The sequence below is a fragment of the Sorex fumeus genome, unplaced genomic scaffold, assembly GCF_029834395.1.
Source record: "Sorex fumeus unplaced genomic scaffold, SorFum_2.1 ptg000009l, whole genome shotgun sequence".
NCBI classification, from domain to species: domain Eukaryota; kingdom Metazoa; phylum Chordata; class Mammalia; order Eulipotyphla; family Soricidae; genus Sorex; species Sorex fumeus.
Genome location: NW_026606066.1, coordinates 4,157,285 through 4,177,899, shown reverse-complemented (window position 1 = coordinate 4,177,899; position 20,615 = coordinate 4,157,285). Strand labels below are relative to the sequence as shown.

At 37.8% G+C, this 20,615-nt stretch overlaps 1 protein-coding gene across 1 annotated transcript in view; it reads right to left on the bottom strand.

Annotated features, from left to right (window-relative positions):
• CNTNAP5 (contactin associated protein family member 5) overlaps positions 1–20,615 on the bottom strand; it is a 973,836-nt gene that overhangs the window by 279,619 nt on the left and 673,602 nt on the right. The gene's annotated exons all lie outside the window — the stretch shown is intronic.

Below are 20,615 nucleotides of genomic sequence, written 5' to 3'. Positions count from 1 at the left end.
GTTTATTATATAAGTTTTCCATGACAGTACCACTGAGCAGATGGTGATGCAAGAACTTACACATACAAATACACTATTGCTCAATGATATAGGAGCTCTCAGTGACATACTGTGAAGTGTATGCCATTAAAAAGTTACCAGAGGACTTAATTATAAAATAAAGAACAGAAGTTTGTGGCACCAGGAATATGTATAGTTAGATTAAAGAATCCTCAGAAATGACAGACTCTGCATTCTTCATTTAACAGGAGATATATAGTTTTTCCCTCACTAGTCAATTAACATTATTATAGTTCTATAGAGATGTTTTAAAATTGTTTGCCACACAAACTGGTCATCTTTTCTTCTAGTCCCATTTATTTGTTGATTAGTTAATCTCTTCAAACTGCCAAAATCTTAATATCAAGGGATTTTTATCAAATTCTAACTGTCCAGTACTTTTTAATGATTATTCAGTTATTTCAATATTTTCAGACTTTATAAAGAGCTGTCATAATATTTACTTTATATATATGTGTGTATATATGTATATAAATTGTGACAATTCTAAATTAAATTTACTAATTAGGGTGTATATGATCAAGTTCATGAGGACATAAATTAGAACTATAAGGTGGTCGGTAGTCTTTCTAAGTTAGCAGCTGTTGTCAATGAACCTTGAACAATTATCCACCATCCTCCCACCACCTAGCCACCTCCATACCCATACTTTTTGTTCTGAAGAAGTCACTATTAGTGGTACCCTACTTATGATGAGATGATCACTATTTTCCACTATTGTTATGCATGCCAACTTTTGTCTTGATGTCAAGGCAACTAACTTGACTTCTTTATCTTCACTCAGTAACTGAGGTTTATTAAAGAAATATAATTTGGGGATAGATGATAGCATAGCAGGTAGGGCATTTGCCTTGCACACGGCCGACCCTGGTTCTATTCCCAGCATCCCATATGGTCCCCCGAACACCGCCAGGAGTAATTCCTAAGTGCAGAGCAAGTAGTAACCCCTGAGCATCACCGGGTGTGACCCAAAAATCAAAGAAATAAAAGAAATGTAATTTAACATTCTGAATAGTATTTTCCCTGTGATTATTTGCTGTAGTTCATACACCATCGTAAGAACACTGTTGAAAGTCTTGATGGATTAGATAAATTCCTCCAACCAAAACATATGAAGCAAAACCGCAGTGGGAATGTAACCAAGGTTATTAGAACGCATTTGGTCCACAATGACTCTGGTGAGATCAGCATACTTGGACACTTGCAGAATGATGGACCAGATTCATTGGAATACAGACAGCATTTTGTCATCTCTTCAGTGAGAGACTGAGTAGATTATGATTTGGAACAGGAAGGAGGGATGATATGTCAACAATGTACTATGGTATGCTGTTTTTTATATATTCACAAAACAAATACCACCAGCAGTTTTTCTTAGACGTATTATTTATGAAAAGAAACATTATGGGATATTTGTGTGAATCAGAACAATGTATAGGATAGTATTATCCACATGTCGGTTGAAGTTGTCTGAATGATTACAAGAAGAACATTTGAAAGTTGACTTTTATTAAAGAATTTATAATTCAAATTCTAATGTAATTTGATATTCTGAATAATATGCTCTCCATGATTATTTGCTGTAGTTCACACACCATCATATGAACCCTGTTGAAAGTCTTGAAGGATCAGAACTATTCTTCCAGGCAAAACACAGAGTATGAGAAGGATCCATTAAACTAATTCAAATCAGAATATTAAGTTTTGTATTAATTACATATTTATTTTTAGAAAACTAAATGCTCTGTCTTGGTCTCTGTTTCTGTTTCTCTCTGCCCCCACCCATTTCTCTCTATAAGAGAGTGAGAAGATTCAGGAAGTTCTGTAATTAGACTTCACTGTCCTCCCGTTGTTCATCGATTTGCTCGAGCAGGTCCAGTAACATCTCTATCGTGAGACTTGTTGTTACTGTGTTTGGCATATAGAATATGTCACGGGTAGCTTGCCAGGCTTTACTGTGAGGGCGAGATACTCTCGGTAGCTAGCCAAGGGGCGGAGGAATCGAACTCGGGTCAGCCATGTTGGCTGCGTGCAAGGCAAACTCCCTACCTGCTGTGCTATAGCTCCAACCTTACTATAGCAAGGCTGAAACTATAGTAATTATACTTAAAAGTCAAAAATTCACGTTTTAGGAATCTAATATATATTTTTCCATTGGATTCAAAATTCACTTATAGCAGCAAAAAGGAAAAAAGTAAGATATGGTTTAGGAAAATAACCCTTCCAACATGTTATTTTATTTCATTTTCTTTAGCTGTAAATTTTTAAATGTGAGAGTCACAGGTTTGTTTTTCTTTTTTTTTTTTATCCCTGCTGTATTGTGTATATTTACTTTATATATATGTGTGTATATATGTATATAAATAGTGACAACTCTAAATAAAATTTACTAAGTAGTTTGTATATGATCAAGTTCATGGGGACACAGATAGAAATATAAGGTGGTCGGTAGTCTTTGTAAGTTAGCAGCTGTTGTCAATGAACCTTGAACAATTGTCCACTATCGTCCCACCACCTAGCCACCTCCATACAGGTTTGCACTGTTTATTAATGTTTCTTCTCCTCCCAAACATATGATATGGTTATACTTCTCCTGGCCCCTTGAGTTGTAGGTATTTGGGAGATAAAATATGATATTCAAAAAGATGGGTCATTTGTCTACATTTACATCTTGTTGGGAATCTATCTGACTTGAATAAAATACAAAATAAAATCAAATATTAAGGATTTGATTTGATATTAGGGTTTTGAATGTTATGTTTGCAATTCAATACTGATGCTATTTCAAAGTTTCTCTTTCGTGTTTCATTCATTTTTTCTATTTCCTTCCTTCCTTCCTTCCTTCCTTCCTTCCTTCCTTCCTCCCTCCCTCCCTCCCTCCCTCCCTCTCTCCCTTCCTTTCTTCTTCTCTTTTTCTAAATCTTCCCTAACAGGCTTTTGCAACTACTCCAGTAGTATGACATCTTATCCTTTCTAAACTCAATTCTGCTGAATATACAGATAGTTTGTTAGCTTGTCAGCAACTTCATTTCTGATTTTTTCCCCTTATCTGACTTATTTTCCTTGTCGTGACGTGTTCACAGAAGAAATAGTTTTCTATTCTGGGGACATCTTATGAAATGATTACTCAGATTTCAGAGTGACTTCTGATTGTATCTATATAATGCCAGTTTACTAGGCACAATCCTGTCTGAACTATGTACTGTTTAAGAGAATGTTATGCAAGTAACATTTATTTGAGTAACTTTTGAACTAACAAGCAAGAAATAATTCTTTTTACTTCTGCATTAAAATTAATTCAATTCTGAGTGTTTGTTTTTTACTAAATCCATGTGTAGTTCTACAGATAAGGATAAGGTCATATGATTTTTACTTAACTCCCTGAACTACAATGATTATTGGCAATAACCTAATTAAATGAGATTATTTTACAATTAATCTGTACTAAGAACTGAAAAACTTAAAGCAATAAAAGTTTTAGAAGTCTAGACTGTAAATCTTTGTTTTTATTTTTCTCATTTCAACTGTCTTCTGCAAATTTGCCTATAAATGAATGTACATGGAGAGTATCGTGCTGAGTGAAATAAGTCAGAAGGAAATGGACAGATATAGAATTAATGTATTAATTTTACATATAAATATATATGTATAAATACATATATAGTAGAAGAATAATATCCATTGGCAGGGTTAAACAGAGGGTAGGAGGACTGGTCAGTGGTTGGAACTAACCATAAATGTGTGCAGAGCTGAGGGTAGGTGAGGTAGAGGAGATACCAGTATGAAAATAATAGCTGGGAATGATCACACTGGTCAAGATCTGAGGGCTAAAAGTAGGTAAGGTAAAAGTAGTAGCCAAAATCAGACATAGAGTAAAAGGAAAATTGTCTGCAATAGAGGCAGTGGGAGGGTTGGGTGGGGAAGGGAGACTGGGGACATGGTGGTAGAAAATGTACACCGGTGGAAGTGATGTAGGCAGGTAGAGAGGGAAAGGCCCTTTGCAATGAAACAAAATTTCATGGAAGAAGAATTCTAGGAATGACCCACCTTGTGGATACAGAAAACAAAGACCTGATAAGACCATCACCGCTCCCAACCTCCCCTATAACCTCCTTAGCAATGAACTTTTACCTGTGAAGAAGCTTCACATGGGGGCAGGCTGGAGAAACCCTATAAAGCCACCTTGAACAAAGGAAGGGCATGCACATGCTGCCTGATCCCATGTGCTGCCTGTGTCCACATGGCCGAGCACATGTGGGCTGAGCACATGTGTCGCCCGCATCTCCCCTCTTGAGATTTGTACTTTCATGCTTTCGTGTCTAATGCTAGGATGTGTGTAGGGGCTCTCTCTGCCCTTGGAGAAGCCCGTGTTCTCTCTTGAGTATGTTTCTCTCTCTCACTCTCTTTCCTCCAAACCTAAAAATCCTCCAAATAAAATCTATTTACTTCACTGCTTTTCTACTCCTGAAATTCCTTTCGTTAGGCGAGACAAGAACCCAGTAACCTTGGGTCCCAGGTGGCAGAGGCGGGTGGGGAGAAAGTGACCGTCTTTCTCCTCCCTGCTTCACATAAGTCACCCGTGGGGCCCAACAACATCAATGTGCCCTTCATATTTGTTTGAATCCTGATATACTTACACTTAAATAAGACTGGGAACATGGGATTTTATCCCATAGTCTTCACCAAACAACAGAAATACTAACGCTATATCTGATGATTGATTTTTTAAAGAAGCTAAATTGTGTGTGCTATATACATAAATGATATTTACAAATTTAGACAAACTCACACACAAAAGCACATGAAAGCTTTTGTCTAACTGCCAGGGAGGTTATTATAATAAATTCCTGGTTGTATTATTTCTTAGTTTACATGCTAGCTTGAAAAAAACTAGACATGCAGAAGGTTGTGTGTTTGCTGGCTCTCTGGATGACTCTCTCACAGCCCTCGTTCGGTGCTCTTGAGCCACTGTGTGTGTGGCCTGGACCAGGACGGCTGTTGGCCAAGGGCAGACGAAGGAAGAGACAAGGGCCAGGCTGGTGGATCTTAGTAGCAGTTTATTACAAGGAAGTTTATCCCGTAGAAGAAATTTATGTTATGGAGGGCCTAGGTTCTCTCAAGCACATGTTCCTCTTGCTAGTCTCTCCATGGTCCATCTTGCCTTGCAGTCTGGGCTTACACTCCACCCAGTCAGGTACCCAAATCAACATAAGAAAGCCCTTCCTGGAGGCCCACTTAAAAGGTATTCTAAAGCCCTTCCTGACTGCCCAAGGGCAAAATACCTCCTAAATTGTTATTCTCTTTTCCTCAGTCCAATAAACTATCAATAAACTATCAACTATCAACTATTCCTGAGGCTATGCAGGAAGGAAAGAACAATGTTATCCTACATCTCACCCTTTTTCTTCTTACAAAAAACACAAAATTTGAAACAGAGAAAAAATACTAAGTATTTTTTGTATGGACACAGTAAGAGATAAAACAGTAAGAGATAACATAGGGCAGCTCTCCTGGGAACATCTTGTCACAGACTCAGACTACAGAGCTCAGGCCAGATAATCATTCCTAACCCTAGCAAGTTTCCAAATCTAGTTATTACTTTTTGGATCGTGACAGTATTTGTCCATGACCAAGCTCTTAACTTATAGTTAAGCATTATGGCGCTTTGGCCAGGCCCAACTCGATGCCAGGGTAGCACATGGTTTACCTGCTTGCCCTGGTTTCATCCAGTCCCTCATCAGGACCCTGCTTTTGGGGGTGCTAGGAAGTGAGGGCAACTGAGGCTTAAGTTGAGAAAACAGAAGCCCAGAAATAAAATATCACTGAGTCACATTGCAAAAGCTTGTCTTCTTGTGTCCATACAAAAAGGACATTGCTCTGAATAAACTATGCAAAGCACTTAGGGAGAAGAGAAAACGAATTTTTACAAGTCAACAAAGCACAAAGAAAGAAGTTACAGATAAACACAGAGGAATGGGAGCACTGTGATGAGAGCAATTCAATAAACCTAAACCACCTGAGGCTATGCAGGAAGGGTAAATCAGTGTTATCCTATACGAGCTGGTCCTCTGTATTAGACTACTATGTATCTAGATTCCTCTCTGTGATTTCAAAAAGCTCTGTAGTGTGTAAGTTGTTCATATTCTTAATTTTGTAATCCTTCTATAGCTGCAGATACCCCGTTCTCAATCTTTCTATGAATGTTGCTTGGAATCTTTCTCCTCTGTCCCTCTGCGAGTTGCAGGACAGACATTATTTGCTTCTTCCATTGCTGATTTTTTCTCATGGCCCTCAACATCCCATTCACAGCTTGTTGTTGACATCTATCTGCTCCTTCTTATCCCTTACTTGAATCCTTCAATTTATAGACTATTGCTTGCTTCTAGCCTCACCACTGCTCATTTTAGCCTCTTCATAGCCTAATTTCCTGGGTCATATCAATCTCTGGATAAAGTTGCCATCTTCACTTAGTAAAAGTTGATATGCTGATCTAGAGAGATGTAGGAACCATGGGATCCCCTCTATAGTTCCGGCCCTTTCGTCTCAAAGTCCTTTCTTCCCCTTCATTTGAAATAAGCAGCAACAACCTCAACAACCAGACAGCTAACTGAGACTACATCCTATTACCTGCCATACTATCATACTATCCTACCTCCATGCTTTTCCCCATAAGGGCTCACATTCTCAACGTGTCTAAAAGGAAGCAATGCCCTGCCATAGAATATCCTGGAAACCACTCAGAGCAAAATAAATGCCTCACTTTCAGAGTAATTTATAAATCACTAATTCTTTATACAAATCACATGTTCAAAGATAAGGTAGTATACTGCCTAGTTAGCTTAGGAGATGATGTTTTTCAGACACCAAAACTTCATGAGTTAACAACATCTAGTCTGCAAATATGTGGCAAGATAGGGAATTCATGATATTTGACTTCAGTGTTTCTACTGCTCCACATTTAAGTGATGTTTCATAAATATCTGTATCTACAAGAGCATTGTTAGTTACTTATTATCAGCCCTCTCATACACTCATGAGCAAATATGCACATGGAGAAAAGTAAGGAAGAATGATACTTAATGCAATCACTTCCTCTGCAAAAGTGAAAGGACGTTGAAAAATTTATATAGAAAAGATTAATCTACCATTTCAAAATAGCTTAGAAAAGGGGAGGAAAAATACAGCAGGCAGGGCTCTTATCTTGCATGAAGCTGATGTGGGTTCAATCTCCAGTACCCAGTATGGTCATCTGAACCCCATCCAGGGTGATTTCGAGCACAGAGCCTGGAGTAAGTCTGCTGGATGTGCTCCCCCTTCCCCCCAAAAACAGAAAAATTAAATGTAAAGAAAATTATTTCTGTTCTATATTCTTTCAATGATGTGGGTATAGTGAATGTGATTCTGTCATTTGCACACTTTGAGACAGATAAACTAAAGTTTAGAGATCATTGAGATTTTACCTAAGGACACATGATTGAGGAGCAGAAGGGCATGGAAAGAGAGAGAGAAGTAAGGGACACCTGGGCTCTTCACTGACTTCCCTAGCTTTTCTTTGGTATGGCATGGTGACAATTTGCTCTGGAAGGTGCTCCGGCAGCCGACTTGACTCAATAACAACCTCTGAGAAGTCATGATAGCACCAAGTCCATGTAGACTGATGGGTCTCTTCTGTGCAGTTGGTGTAATTGAATTTGGATGTCTGCCGCATAACTAACCGAAAATGTTTTTAAAGTAATTACTGTAATAGATGCATAAATATTCTAAGATAAGAAATTGTTATTCTTGCTGCTCTTGACTTGCTATGACCTTGGGGAAGTTTCATACCTTCTCTGTGCAAACAATATTAACATATGGAAAGTCTCTTTTAAGGAGATCAGGTGGATGAAGGTGCCAAAAAATCACCTATTATATAAATAAATTAACATAATTTTTGCCCTTAAGATTCTCTAAACAGACTTTTTTTTTTGCAAACTCTCTAGTTCTTTTGTGTGACTACAAAGTAAAAAAATATGATATGTACTTTATAATTCATTCTGTGTTGGTTAGTATAGAGGCATGGACTGTCAGAGAAGAAAGGATATTTAGAGAACATCAAAAATGACCTGTTAGGAGTAAAGATGAGAAACTACAAGACAATAAATTTTAAGTTACTTGTTCAAAGTCACAGAGTTGTTGATGAAATCAGGAATGGAAAAGTTGCTTTCACTCTCTGCCCAGCCTTTCTCCACACTATAAAATGGTTTTCTGCAAGACTCCCCTATGGTTTAGCCAACTGCACCAATATTATCATTACATAACAAATGACACTGCTAACTAGAGGGATTGCTGATTGGAGAGGAGTTCTTTTAAAACTATTTACTAACTATTGGTGAAAGACCAGGTACCATTCCAGGATTTGCGGAGGATAGTGTGGAAAATGAAACAAAAAAGATGTATGATTCATGGAGCTTACCTTCTGTTGAGGAAGGCAATCAATACAAATAGACAAACATCTGCAACAAGCTTACAGAAAATATTCAAATGAGATCAAGTGACAAAGAGTGGTGGGGTAGAAAATTTAGTGCTCATAGTCCAGAGCTGAGTTTAGGAAGTAAGAAGAACTAAACTTCCCAGTAAAGAATGCAGTGTTTCCTTCAGTACAAAGAACTTGAAGGTAAACTGAGAAAAGGGACAGGTAAGAAGGAATTAAGGTCACTGTAATGTGAACAATACAGGAGATGGCGAGAGGCCTCGGTCTGTAAAGTTTAGTAGTCCACGTAGAAGTCTGCTTCTATTTAAGGGGTATCGTAAAAGATTTAGAGCCTGGTAATATAATCAGGTGGAAAGAATCAGTGTGGTTGTGACATAAGATGCTCAGATTTTTGGAGAGGTTGGAGAGACAACAGGCTGAGTGCTTGCTCAGGGTCAGTCTCCAGTACAGAATAATCCTCTACACACACTTGTGAATGGCCCCAAAGTGAAAACAAAAAGGAAGCAGAATGGGTGTGTGTGTGTGTGGGGGGGGGGGGTGTATTTGGATGATGAAGTTCAATTGGAGAGATAAGACTGAGTTATCAAGCTTAGTTGTGACTGTATTTGTTGATATGCTCTTTGTGAAATAAAGGAGGAGGTAATGAGCACTAGTTTTGGATTTTAAAAATAGAGATGATGATACCAGTTATAGGAAATAAAGAGGAAGAAAAATAAATAGAAAGAGAGGGGAAGAATAAGAGAAAGAAGGAGAAAGATGTGGAAAAAAGTGATGGATTTGATTGATTAGCAGAAGTGAAGAGGAGATAGAACTTTAACATTTCAACTCTCCAGTTGGTACCAAGCTGGTATCTAGGTGATACAATTTCTAATACATTAATGAGAGGTTAGTAAAGAAGTATACCATAGGTTAGCAAAGATTTTGTACCTCTCACTCACTGGATTATGTGATGAAATAATGATATAAGTATTTCTAGTCTATTGTATATAAGACATAGAATGTGTCTTATTATAATTTACAAAAAAGGAAACTCAGCCCCAGAAAAACCATGCAACTTGTTAAAATCTCACAACTAATAACTAGGAAAACTTCAATTTGAGAAAGGGTTTTATGATTATAAACACAAATTATTTTCCTGTTACTGTTGTTGTATAAACTGTTAAGATCAGCAATTATAGAAAATATCATTTCCCCATGAATAAATTTAAAATATAGTACCTGAACATACATTTTTCATAATGTAGTGAGAAAAAGTAAAACACTACTTATACTGTCTCAAAATGTTGATTCTAGGCAATGTATCCAGTTCTTAAAATAATTAATAATAAAGGAAAAGCAATTCATTTGATGTTAGACACATACCATAGGTTTTATTTACATGGCATCATTTTTATTTTCTCTCAGATATACACTCAACCCACATCTTTAGCTCCAATAAAGTATATGTCTTCTTTAAAATCTACCCACCTCTAATCTGACTTCATGCCTGCAGTGAAACACCAGGTGATTTTCATTCCCTGTAAAATTTATTGACTTGATTTATGTGATGGGCTTGTTGTATTTTTTTAAGACCCATGGCAAACTCTTACGAAAACATTCTAGCTGCATTTTTTTTCCTTTTTGGGTCACACCGAGCGATGCTCAGGGGTTACTCCTGGCTCTGCACTCAGTAATTACTCCTGGTGGTGCTTGGGGGAAAATATGGGATGCTGGGATCAAACCTGGGTCGACCTCATGCAAGGCAAATGCCCTACCCACTGTACTATCACTCCATTCCCTCTAGTTGTACTACTTAAGAGTGACAAAAGTCACTAAAAGGGAAAAAAAAAGACAGAGAGTCAGGTACATATCTAGCCTGAATTGGAGTGTAATGAATCAAGGTTGGCAAGATAGCAGAGTCATCTAGCCAACACTGAATTGTAAAGGCCTAGAACTGATTCCTGATTCTTCCCTGCACTTACTGTATAAGAAATAGAATTTCTTATAGTTTTCATTCATATATTTTATTTTTTAATTTCACTGAAATTTAGGTAAGATTGTTATATTATTAAACTTAAGAAGCTGATGCACAAAGTTACTGCACACCACCACTTCCAGAATGCGCTTAACCTTCCAGGATTGTCATTACACCACTGCTATTTAGTTCTTCCCCTCATTCCCACCTTCCTATAAGCATATTACCAAAGAGTAATCCTAGTCCAATAAAATATCATCATTGGATACTGTCCATTTCTTTGATTTGTTTCTTTCCACAGATGATTCAAATTATTTGGTTTTTATTGTTTTCGCTCTAGCTTATTTCACTAAACATAATATGCTATACTTATACCTAAGTTTCACAAACTATGTTTTCACCTTTTCTTACATTGTATAGCATTCTAATGTACATATATAATGTATGTATTAGCACTGTAGCAATGTCCTTCCCATTGCTCATCGATTTGCTAGAGCGAGCCCAGTAACGTCTCCATCATGAGACTTGTTACTGTGTTTGGCATATCAAATACGTCACGGAGAGGGCAAGATAATTTCGGTAGCTTGCTGGGCTCTCTGAGAGGGGCGGAGGAATCAAACTCTGGCCAGCCAGGTTGGCCGCATGCAATGCAAACGCCCTACCCACTGTGCTATCACTCCAGCCCATATAATGTGTTTATATGTGTGTGTGTGTGTGTTCCATGGCTTCTTTATTCTTTATCATTTTGTTTGTTGTTGAACATTTACTTCTTTTCTTATCATAGTAATTACACTAAGCAGTGTTATGAACATAGGCCTGGGAATATCTTATAAAATTAGTGTTATTGTATTTTGGAGGTAGATGCCAGGAAGTAAAACTGTTGAGTGATATGGGAGCTCTATTCTTAATATTCTCCATACTGATTTCAATAAAGACTAAAACAGACAGTATATTTAGTAATAATGAATGAAAACTTCATTTTCATCACAATCCTGCTAGCACTGTTTTATTCCTAATATATTTTACTGTTATATAAACTTTTACACAATATATAGTAGTTTTAAAATATCTATATACTCATCTCATTAGACAGTAGGAACAATTTTAAATATGGACCAGTTCACAGATCCACAGATTGTCTTCGAATAATTAGAAACTAAGAAGTGATACTGCATGCTCAGGATTCTGGATAAGAAGATGTGATGCTTTTATTTTTACCTGCTAGCTTGCCATCATATTAACAGAAAGTCAACCACTATGCCAACTTAGGTCTTGACCACAAGTCTAGCTAAAGAACCCCAGAAAAAAATCACTGAAAACTCTTTGTTAAACCCTGACCAAACTGCAATTAAACAGAAGAATCATCATGACCATTGTTTTAAACTCCTAAATTTCAGAGATTTAGCACAGAACTGTTTATAACCAAAAGATGAGTACTTATTTGGGTACATGAATCCTCTATGTTTTCCTTTCTTCTTTAAGAAAGACAGAGCATTATTAATTTGAAAAAAATCATTAGCATTAGGTTCCTTTAAAGCCTTATGTCAACAACCAAGTTTCCTAGAGCAATTCAACTTGATCAATACGTGAGAAGGATAGTACAAACTACATCATGACTTTGAGAGTATTAAATATATTGTCAGAAATGCGTGATGGAAGGTGTGCAGTAGAAGAAAGCCAGTATTATTATCAGTAGTGGTAACACAAAGGGGCATTCATTAAAGGAACCACACACTTCTTTATTGTTTCTTGCCATATAAAATGAAGAAATAGGATTTATAAAAAAATTTAAAGATACTTAACTAATATTTTAAATTTCAATTCTATGGTTTGTGCTTTTTTTGCTTTTTGTATTGAATATTCAATTCCTGTGACTTTCTTTTTTAAATAAACAACTGTAAACTTTGGAATCATTGTTTTTTGTATGTTTGTGTATCTGTACACATATAATTTGTGTATATATGCATATATTATATTTTTCTATGAAGAGAGAGAAAGAGGAACATTAGGATGTATGAATTTATGTTTCAAAGAAAAAAGTTCCCTTTATTTTTCAAGTTCAAAATATAGGTTTATCTCTATTTTTGGTTATATGTGTGTGTGTGTTTGTACAGCATATATAATATATACAATATTTAGAATATTTAGAAGAGAATAATTGCTAGGGACAAGGATTTAAGCTCTTTGACCGATACTTTGAAAATGTGTGATTTATACAGCAACTCTTAAAGTCAGCTCTTAAAAATGGTGTGATTTATACAGCAACTCTTAAAGTCAGCTCTTAAAAATGGTGGTGGGAAAAAATACCTTAACTTATTTTACTTGGGGACATGAAAACAAAAGTACTGCTGTTAATTAGAAATAATTTGAAGTTGACACTAAAGCTTTCTGCAGACAGAGGCAACAATAGAAAACATGGCTTCTGTGTTTCAGAAAATTCAAGGCCATTTCTAGTTAACCAGACATAGGGTGTGATAAATTCACTAACATGGGCTTAGTGAATTTTAGATTCCTTGTTTAGTTTGCTTTAAATATTCTAACATTACACAGTGGATTTGAAATGGTAAAAGAGAAGACCTTGCTAAAATGCCTCAAGGATTTTCCTGTACACTTAGAACAAAATTCATCATCTTAGAACTTGCATAACTTGGCATTTGATCACACTCTAATCTCACTTTCTTATCACCTTCTCCCTTTTTTCACTAGTCACCCCACTATCTTGCTATTATTCAGCTTAGACTCTTCTGTTCAGGCAAATATGAGCTCTCAACTTCCCTTCACCGAGGACTCTGTGGAGGTTCCAGAACCCCTTCTAGAACAAGAGGTTTCATACCTATTGAACTGAAACAGCACTCTTCACATCTGATCACTCTCAGTTTCCTAAATATTCTTGAATTTTATCCTCATTTCCCACAAATGGATTCTCTGTGTGTGTATGTATGTGTGTGTGTGTGTGTGTGAGAGAGAGAGAGAGAGAGAGAGAGAGAGAGAGAGAGAGAGAGAGAGAGACAGAGACAGAGACAGAGACAGAGACAGAGAGAGGGAGAAAGAAATGGAGGGAGGGAGAGAGGGAGAGAGATGTAAATGTACATCTGTTCTGTTATTTTCTGTTATCCTTACTACATTCTTATGCACAAATACTGTTTTTTTTTCTTTTACTGTTTTATTCCCACTTGTCAGAACAGTGTGTGTCATACATGGATAGTCAATGCTTATTGTATAAAAGACAATGTAATTATCTGTTAATGGATCTTGTTAGGTACAAATATTGGAGACAAAGAGTTTTAAGTGTAGCAAATCCCAGAGTATCTGGAACTGCTGTTTCTTTTCTGACAGTAATTTGACTTTTCTGCATTATTATTCCCTACTTAGACATCTAAATCTAATCATTAGTTCTGTACATAGCTGAAGTAAAAAATTACAACGGACATGAGAGTCTATATACATAAGCCCATTAATATATCTAGATATATATTAATAAGTATATGATTTACAACTTGCATATGTCAAGCATAGACATACAATGCATAATGAGATATGTAATAAATGCTATATTTTAAATACTGATGCAGGCAGGTAGGTTAGGAGAGCGTCCCAGCCCAACCCCCGCTCCACATAATGACAATTAAATTTCTGGAAAGGAAAATTCTAAAGCTGACCCACAGTGTGGCTACAGACCCAAGATAAGACCTTCACCAGCAGACCATGAGGAAATTGGACCCCTGCCCATGAAGAAAATTCCTTAAATACCCTCAGACCTCTCTCTTATTCCAATTAACTTTAGTGATTCAGCCCAGAGGAGACTTCAGAACATTCCAGACTAAGACATCCTTCCTATAATGGCCACCTTGAATAAAGGAAGGGTGTGCATATGTTGCCCGAGTTCACATGCTCTTTGTATGCGCATGATTGAGCACATGTGGTGCCCGAGCATGTGTCACCCTCATCTTCCCTCTTGAGATGTGTACTTTTGTGCTTTCATGCCTGATGCTGGAGGGTATGTGCAGGAGCTCTCTCAGCCCTTGGAGAAGTCCGGGTTCTCTCTTGAGCACATTGCTCTCTACTCTCTCCCACTTTCTCTGCCTCCTCCCCTTCACAAACTCCAAATAAAATCTGTTTCATTTCACTGCTTCTCTACTCCTGGATTTTTTTTCTGCGAGGTTAGATAAGAACCCCGAAAAATCCTGAATAAGTCCTGGGACTCGCCTCTCCTTTCCTGCAAATAGCAAATCCTCACTCCAGCCTGAGTCCGTGGCTCTTCGAGACATTGGGTGGTGGGGATTAACTCCCACGCCTGAAAGAACATGCACACTTCAGGTATGACTTGATGGCCACCTGGTGGGGCTGGCATGGCTCAGACCTGTGCCAAACAGGGCCTCATTGTAGACTACAAGTTCTAGTCTTCCCAGGTGGCAGAGGTGGATTGGGAAAAGATGCGCGTCTTTCTCTCCTTCCTGACTCACATGAACCTCTGTGGGATCCACTGACATCAGTTCTACATATGACATGAGCAAGCATTCTTTAGGATATATTAGAAATCACATAACATTTTTATATACACAAATATATTATTTGCACTAAGCTATGATTAGTATATAATTATAATTTGTAAGATAACATTGTTTTGTCCTTTCTCCCTTGCCATGGGGAGCTTAGGTTTATCGGATTACACACATCACAATGCTCCAAAGTCACTCTGATTTCTTTGTTTATCTGTAATTGCTCTGTGCTTTTTTCCCTAACTGGTCTACCACCTTCTCCTCCTAATCAGACTCTGTTAACTTGTAACATCAGATCCTTCTAAGGACATCTGACTTGTATTCAAGAGTGAAATATTGCCTTTCTCCTTTCCTTATGTCTTTTGCATAGCTTATTTTAAAACAATATCCTTTTAGTATGGACACAGGAAAACAGTTAATATTATGCTTTTGTAACTTGGGAGTTAATTGGCTCCAAATAATATTCACTTCTGAGCATCTGCTTTCTCCACTTAAGTCTCAGTTGCCTTTAGATCCTACCAACTCCTTAACAGGGTCCTGATGAGGGACTGGATAGACCCAGGGCAAGCTGTGAGTTACTCTGGCATCAAAATGGGCCAAGGTAAAACACCACAATATTTAACTATAAGTTAAAAACATGATTATAGACAAATTCTGTCATGATCCAAAAAGTAACAATGAGATTAGAACCTTGTAGTGTTAGGAAAGACTAATCTGACCTGAGAACTATAGTCTGAGATCTATAAAGAGATGCCCCCAGGAGAGCCATCCTATATGCTTACTGTATCTCTTACTGTGTAAATACAAAATGACTATTATGAATGTTGGACTAAGGAAAGGAGAAACACACTCATAGATGGAATTTCACTCTTGTGTGGGTCATCTTACCTGAATGAGAATCTGTCTTAGAAGAAGCTTCCCCTGAGGGATGGACTTTACCTCTGTTGATGTATTACCACACCTATGTGTAATTATTTTCCCAACCCCCCATGCTTTGGGATTTAACTATGGCTGTAAAAGTGGGCAGAGGAGGCAGAAACAAAGGGAGAATCTGGGAGATTTGGGGAGACAGAAGCAGGAAGGAGAAGTATGAAGGAGCAGGATCCAAGAGGAGGATGAGGGGGATTGGGGAAGGAAGATCCGGAGGAGGAAGAGAATGGGGATGGGAATGCAATAAACTGCAATTGATACCAACTAGCCTAGTCCTCATTCCCTCCTTCATCCACCATCACCATCGGCCTCCCTGGGGTGGGGGAAGCTGTGTGAGAACACCAAACACAGGTGGCAAGAGAGAAAGCCGCCACAGGGTCTTTTATGATTGATTTTTAATACACAAAAATTAATTATTGGAAAAAATACAACTTTGGGATTCTTTAACATATATAGAATTTTGGAACTGTAGTGATGGTTCAGTGAGTGGGGCATTTGCTTTGCATGTGGCTGAGCCAGATTCAATCCCCAGCATCCCATATGCCAAGGATGATTCCTGAGTTCAGAGCAAGGACCAAAACCCAAGCACTGTCAGGTATGGCCCAAAAGCAAAAACTAAAATAATGGTATCAGTTTCAAATACATTGGAACATGGTTAGCATTAGGTATAAAAACTGACTCCAGGCTAGTTATATGACTGCGTGAATGATCCCATATTCATGATGATAATTCACTGCTGTTAGGGAAATACAGACTCAAAAGTGCAACAGGGCATACAATCAATTATTTTACTAAGGAATTCCCTGATGGAAAACATTTTGCAAGACTGACTTATTTGGTAAATGATTTTTGTCCAAAATCAAGCTAAATTCTAGCTCAAGCTGCCCTATAGTGATTAGATTTCAAAGTATTGAAAACTGATTTTCCAATGGTATCATATGCATTAATATTGACTTTTGAGTTTCACCTCGGCAAATTTGCTGCTTTACTGTGAAGGGCATTCCCCAAATGGCATTCGTTACAAAAATAGATTTCCAGTCAACATAAAGACTATTGTAAGAGAATTTTGGGATGGCAGTATTCCAATCCACCACTGTCAACAGGGGCTAGGGTATTTGGCTTCTTCACCTTATCACTTTTTCATTTAATTTTCCTTCCATGAGAGAGTTGAGGGTTATGGAGATTGTTGGCCATATGGTTAAAGCATCTTTCAGATTCTGGCCTCAATATTTATCTCTCTGTATTCTGTATGTTTCTAGTAGTACTTTACTTCATTTTATTGTTGAGTTATATTCAAGTGCTCAGTCCTAGGCAAAACATATACAAAGTATAAATAGTGACAGAAGACCTGAACTCAACCAGCATACTCTGGTCCCTGTGAAAATGTGTCTACTTCCTTCCATATGACAAGATGCCACTGAACACTGACAGCTGAGCTCTATGCTGTCTCAGAAGCTGCTTTGTAGTTCGTAAGCCTCAATCCTGCATCAAGCTTAGGAAGGAGCACACACCATGAAGACAACCACAAAAGCAAGACGATTGCAAAGACTCCTTTCCCACGGACCTTGATGGCATGAATTCTAATCCTTTAGAGAGCTCTAGTATAAACCTTCATTTAAGAGGCAGATGACACATTCTATTGGTTGACATTTATCAGAAACTCTGGGGAAGAATATTAGAGGAAACTGTCAGAAAATGACAGAGTCATAGTTTAGTCTCTGGCTGAATGAAAAAGACACAGTGGTGAGCCGGACCTGACCTTATCCTGTCCATCTTTTCTCTCCTTCTCCCTCTGCCACTGTTAGATGAATGGGAGCAAAACAGAACTGAGAGCAGACATAATCAGAACACAGCCCTGGGGAGCTGTTGTGGGGATCATAGCCCCATCCTGTGATAGCACATGGGAGCCACAGAAGTTGATGTATCCAAGTAAAGGTTCTGCATGCACTCTGAAGTTTCCCAGAACTTCCCTGGATTAAAGTCACCCCAACAGCCACACCTCTGAGAATTTACACAGGATTACATATTAGGAAAAGGCAGAGTCATTTTTAATAAGGTTTGTTTTTAAGTTCATGTCTTTTCTGTTTAAGTAATCCCAGGGAATCAATGGCAGATTCGATACACAGACACACACACACACACACACACACACACACACACAAGAGCAATGTTGTATATTGAGTTATCAGCTTACACTAGTGAGAGCCTGGCATACATCACCAAGATTGAAAACAACCAGTGTTGGTGGGGATGCATGAAAAAAAGGAAAACTCATCCACTGCTGGTGTGAATAAAGATGGGTTTAGCCATTTTGGCAATTTATATAGGTCTTCTAAAATAATATAGGTCTTCCAAAAAAAATCAATCTCCCAGATAAACTAGCAACTCCACTTCTTCACATTTACCCTAAAGTCCCCAAAACTCTTCAGTACAGACATTTCATTGTGGCACTATTTACAGTAGCCAAAATGTGGAAACAGTACAAGTGTACATGAATAGATGACTGCATTAAGAAATCATGATACATACACACAATGGAATATTTTATCTTTTAAGCTATAAGAAAAGACAAAATCATGCAATTTGGGGCTACATAGAAGAGACTGGAAAATATCAGACAGACTGAAGTTAGTAAGAAGGAAAGGGAAAGACACAGAATGATGTCCCTTATATGTGGTATATAAAGTAACACTTGGGCGGAGCAACAGTGCAACAGGCAGGGATGTCCAAAGCCGGGTTCAATTTTTAGCACTACAGATGATCCCCCTAGCCCTACCAGGAATGATCCTGAGTACAACACCAGGAGTAAATCTTGAGCACTACCAAATGTGGAGAACTTTTCTAAATTGAAAAGAAATAAAATAAAGTAGTAAAGAAACAACAAATACTCCAAGGCAGCAAAAATCTAGAACTGATCTTCAGTAGAAATCATATCACTGTAGTGAGGATGCGGAGATAGGGGAGGTATGGGAGAGTGGCATAGGGCCATGGTGGAGAGAGGCTGACACTGGTGGAGGATCTGATAGAACATTTTTTCTTTGTTTTGTTTCTAATGAAAGTTTGTCATTACAATATTGTACATCAGTGTGCCTAAAGTAAAATTTAAAATATGAAGGCAATTTTTCAGTGTAAATAATATCACAGAATGAAATGCTAAAGTTGAGCTTACAATCTGAGAAAACACTGTCTCGTTTTTCCTGAAATTTTACCAAACCAATATTCTGAAAACTAAAAGCAATGTGCCACAGTGAAAAGAAGGTAGTTAAGTTTTTTTTTTAAAGTATTCTAAGTAAGAAAGGAGGAGGAACTTTCATGGGAGTCACTGTCCTCCCGTTGTTCATCGATTTGCTCTAGCGGGCCCAGGAACATTGTGAAAGTTGTTACTGTGTTTGGCATATCGAATACGTCATGGGTAGCTTGCCAGGCATTGCCTTGCGGGCACGATACTCCTGGTAGCTTGCTGGGAATTGAATTGGTTTGGCCATGTGGGCCACATGCAAGACAAATGCCCTACCTGCTGTGCTATCGCTCCAGCCCATATATGTATATGAATCTCCCAGTAGAGCCATCTAAAGGTACCAGGGAAAGGAGTATCAACTGGTTCCTCAAATCTAATCGGCTCTGCAAGCTTGACTGAACCCAAAAAGGGAACAATAATTGATTTCCACAATGATGATCCTGAGTCATCAAGAAAAGGTTACATTTTATGTTCAGAAATCTCTGTTTAAGGAGGCAAGGAAGCATGTAATCAATTTGAGAAAGATTTTCATTTCAAATGGTTAAAAACTCTTTGAAATGATTTTTGGTGTTTAAAGAGATGTGACAGTTATCTGGAAAATTCACTTATGTGGAACCATGTCTTCCCTGAAGATTTTAGATCTATGAAACTGTGTGTATATTTAGTTAGACTCTTATGGCTTCTCCTCTGTTGATACTTCATTGTCTACTTTTATTAAATCTTTCAAAATTTCTGACTTTCAAGTACCAAATTGCACTTTTCTTGAAGTAAACGATTCTCACAATTTTTCTTGGACATTCCAGACTTCTGTATCTCTCAGTCACCTTTGCTTTTTTGAACATTACTGATAGTCACAGAAAAGGCAACGAATCAGAGCATGCAAACTTTGAGGAGGCCTTCCTGACGATTCCCAGAACTCTTCAGGATTTTGCATAACACTCTGAGAACCTCCTTTAGCAAGCCCGGTAATAACTGTTCATGATAATAGTAACCATACCAGGACCAGAGCATTGGTACAGCAGGTAGGGTGCTTGCCCTGCCTAAAGTAATCCTGGAACACAGAAACATAAAGTAATACCTATTTGCCAGAGTTTGCACCCCCCCTAAAAATTAACTACTATCATAACAAATAATAGAGATATTTTCTACCAAATATGAACTTCTTTTGAAAAATAATTTCATCAAAGTTTTCACTTTCCAAGTAGCCTTGCTATTGGAAACACGATTTGTTCCTTATTTCTTTACTAATTTCTTTGTCTAATATTGGAGCGATAGCACAGTGGGTAGGGCATTTCCTTACAAGTGGTCAATATGCCAACCTGAGTTCGATTCCTCCGCCCCTCTTGGAGAGCCCGGCAAGCTGCTGAGAGTATCTCGTCCACACGGCAAAGCCTGGCAAGCTACCCGTGATGTATTTCATATGCCAAACACAGTAACAAGGGTCACAATGAAGATGTTACTGGG